The sequence below is a fragment of the Notolepis coatsorum genome (genome assembly GCF_963971535.1).
Source record: "Notolepis coatsorum genome assembly, chromosome: 6".
In the NCBI taxonomy this organism is placed as follows: Eukaryota; Metazoa; Chordata; class Actinopteri; order Aulopiformes; family Paralepididae; genus Notolepis; species Notolepis coatsorum.
The window spans coordinates 90,625,296-90,629,317 of NC_140170.1; positions in this window are offsets into that span (position 1 = coordinate 90,625,296).

Here is a 4,022-nt window from a genome sequence, read left to right on the forward strand (position 1 = left end):
CCCACCCCAGTTACGACAGCCGAAACACGTCCAATCTTCCGCCGTCGACTAAAGACGCACTTCTTCAACCATTATCTGAATTAAAAAAAGAAAAAAAGTATCTAACCCTAACTAACCATACTGTCATGCACTTGTCCTAATAAACGAATCTACACTGTAGCACTCAACACTTTGATGAACATTGTTACTCAGCTGATAGAGTTGTGCCCTTCCTGATGGCTTGTCGTACAGACCTTGTAAGTCGCTTTGGATAAAAGCGTCAGCTAAATGACTAAATGTAAATGTAAATGTACTGTAGCCCTCTCTAATCTGATTCTATCCGTCAGGCTGCCATTCACCTTAACCCTCGCTGTCGGTTCTTGATATAGTGCCTTGATCATCTTCATTGCCCTCCCATTCAGTCCGAACCTCATCAATGTTCTGTATAAAAATGTCCAGCTCACACTGTCGAATGCTTTTTCTGCATCCAGGCTAATCAGTACCGCGCTACCACCTTGTTTTTGTATCTCCTCTACTATGTGTAATGTCTTTTTCACGTTGTCCTGTGTCTGTCTCCCTTTAATAAATCCAGTTTGATCTTCATCTATAATGTCTGGCATACTGTTCCTTATGCTTTGAGGGAAGCTGTAAACAAACAGCTAGATGACTTGGAGAAGCAAGGGGTTATTTCTCCAGTGCCACACAGTGAGTGGGCAGCGCCCATAGTGAATATACCAAAGAGAGACAACACAGTTCGCATATGTGGGGACTACAAAGAAACAGTAAATCCATTTCTGGATGTAGATCAATATCCTCTTCCCAGAACACAAGACCTATTTGCCAAGTTAGCAGGAGGGAAACACTTTACAAAGCTAGATTTGACACAGGCATATCAGCAGATGGAATTAGAAGAGGAGAGCAAGAAATACTTAACAATCAACACACCAAAAGGGTTGTACAGATACAATCGCTTGCCTTATGGGGTAGCCAGCGCTCCAGCCATATTTCAACGAACAATGTATCAAGTTCTGCAAAGGTTAGATGGGGTAGTCTGTTTTCTAGACGACATATTGGTGACAGGCAATGACACAGACAGTCATATGAAAAACCTAGAAAGGGTACTGCAGAGGTTGGATCAATATGGGCTGAGAGTAAACAAGGGAAAGTGTGCTTTCTTTCAGGACAGTGTGTGCTATTTGGGCCATTGCATAGATGCACAGGGGTTACACCCCCTTCAGGAGAAAACGGAGGCCATCGAAAAGGCCCCTGTGCCCAAAAACACCACAGAGTTGAGGGCGGTTCTGTCTTTGTTAACCTACTATGGGAAATTCATGCCTTCTTTATCTACTCAGATAAAACCTATGACAGAACTACTACAGAAAGGACAGGAATGGGTCTGGTCAAAGCAGCATCAAGAGGCTTTTGAGAGAACCAAGAAGATGCTGACAGCAGCACTAGTGCTAGCGCATTTTGACCCCCAGTTACCAGTGATAATGGCCTGTGACGCTTCCCCATACGGGATAGGGGCGGTGATATCACACAAGCTACCAGATGGCAGTGAGCAGCCAATAGCATATGCCTCACAGACCCTGTCCAAGGCAGAGGTAAATTATGCGCAAATAGAGAAGGAGGCCCTCAGTATCATTTTTGGAGTAAAAAGGTTCCATGAATATTTGTATGGTCGAAAATGTACCCTCTGTACAGACCATCAGCCACTGGTCAAGATCTTAGGACCAAAGACAGGTGTTCCCACATTAGCAGCAGCAAGACTGCAGAGATGGGCCCTAATTCTAGCAGCCTACCAGTACGATATTCAGTATAAGGCCGCCCTGACACATGGGAATGCGGATGCATTATCTAGGTTACCGATGCAGGCAGAGGCACAAGAGTGTAGCCCGGACTTCAGAGTCTCGTTCTTAGATGAGATCCCTATCTCTGCTAGAGAGATCGTAGAGCACACCAAGAGTGATGCAGTAATGAGAACAGTGAAAGATTTCACACAGAAAGGGTGGCCTAAACATGTCACAGAGGAGGAACTAAAACCATACTGGGTGAGACGTACAGAACTGTCTGTAGAAAGTGATTGTGTGATGTGGGGTTTTAGAGTGGTCATTCCTCCCGTACTGAGGTCACAAATGTTAAAAGAGTTACATGACAATCACCTGGGTATAGTGAGAATGAAGACTAGAGCACGTAGCCATTTTTGGTGGCCAAACCTGGACAGAGACATTGAAAACCTGGTGGCCACATGTAACCCTTGTCAACTGACTAGAAACACACCACCGACGGCTCCGGTGCATGCATGGACTGGTGCAGTGAGACCGTGGCAGAGGGTTCATGTGGATTTTGCAGACAAAGGCAAACATAAGTTCATGGTGTTAACAGACAGTTTCTCTAAGTGGCCAGAAGTGTCATTGATGATGACAACGACAGCGGAGAAAACAGTGGAGGTTCTGAGGGGGTTCTTCGCAAACTATGGACTGCCAGAGGAACTGGTGTCAGACAATGGCCCCCCATTTCAGTCAAGGACATTTCAGGACTTTCTCAGGAACAATGGGGTGAAACACACACGGTCGCCGCCGTACCACCCTGCCTCTAATGGGGCTGCAGAGCGCCTGGTGCAGAATCTGAAAAAGGCGCTGGAAAAAGCAAAGAGTCAGAGTATCACAACGCAGCACTCTATTCAAGACTTTTTGTTGTGTTACAGGAGCACCCCCCATTGTGTGACGGGTAAAACACCGGCAGAACTGTTCTTGGGACGGAAACTGAGAACGAGACTGTCGCTGATACAGCCCAGCGGTGCAGAGACGGGACAACAGAGCACACAGCGGAGCCCGGAGGGACCGCAGAAGAGGGTCTGATCATTTCAACCTCACCAGCGGGTGTTGGTGAAAAACTATGGGGGAGGGGAAGGAGAAAAGTGGGTTCATGGGAGGATTGTGAGGCCATTAGGCCCGGTTACATACATGGTTGAGGTTCAGAACAAAGTATGTAAAAGACATGTGAATCAAATGGTGTCAACTAAGTTACCACAGCCTGAAACAGAAGAGCGAGTAATACTAGGGCCGGATGGTCCTCAGGTCAGGGGAAGTAGTAGACCAAAACGAAATGCAAAACCCCCAGACAAATTAGATCTGTAATCTCAGGAATCAGGGTAGGGGAGGAGTATAGTGTAGTGTAGGACTACAACTCCCAATGTTAATGTGTCACGTGTCTTGCTTATGATTGGTTACTGTTACGTGAACCAGAGGCGCCTCGGAGCGCTCTGTGTCAGAATAAGGTAGCAGCCAGAGGGACTGGCTGCGGTTTCACTGTTTACCTGTATGAATACCAACTGTGAATAAAGCACAACTGAGCACTACCACGGTCTCTTCTATTAAGATACTACAGTAGCCTAGTGGGTGTGTGTATTGTATGAAATCAGAACCTGGACAGCACCGTTTGCGTGCACCGTTTGCGTGCAAGCAAAAAAGAAAAAGGAAAATTTTTGCGCGAGTCCCATCCCATCTATAACCTACCCTAATGTCAAGCTCACCCGCCTATGCTTCTATCCCCAGGCCATCAGGATACTCAATGACTCTATGTAACAACCCATCATCTACACTCATTGCACACACATCCACATGCACACTCACTTTAAACAAACACTCACCTTGACACTCACTTTAGAATTTAGACACTTTAACACTACATTATATTTATCAACCTGTTCCACCCGACGGGACCGGATCCGGTCCCAAAATGGCATCTGGTCATAAATCAATATTTTTCAGAGTGATGCAAAAAATTTGCGATTTTAAAATCAAACGTATTCAAGTATTAACATCACTAACATGTCACAAAAGCATGTAGAATGTATATTATCATCAATACGTTAGTTTAGCAATAGGTTAAAAGTGCCATTAGATAGTTTTAAGTTTTCGATTTACTTAAGTCTATTGCGAGACGGCGACCATTTTGAAAATTTTTAACCATGGGAATTGTAGTTTTTTTGTGGCCATTTTGCAGGGGTGTAAAGTACTTTAGTAATTGTACTTTGTTAC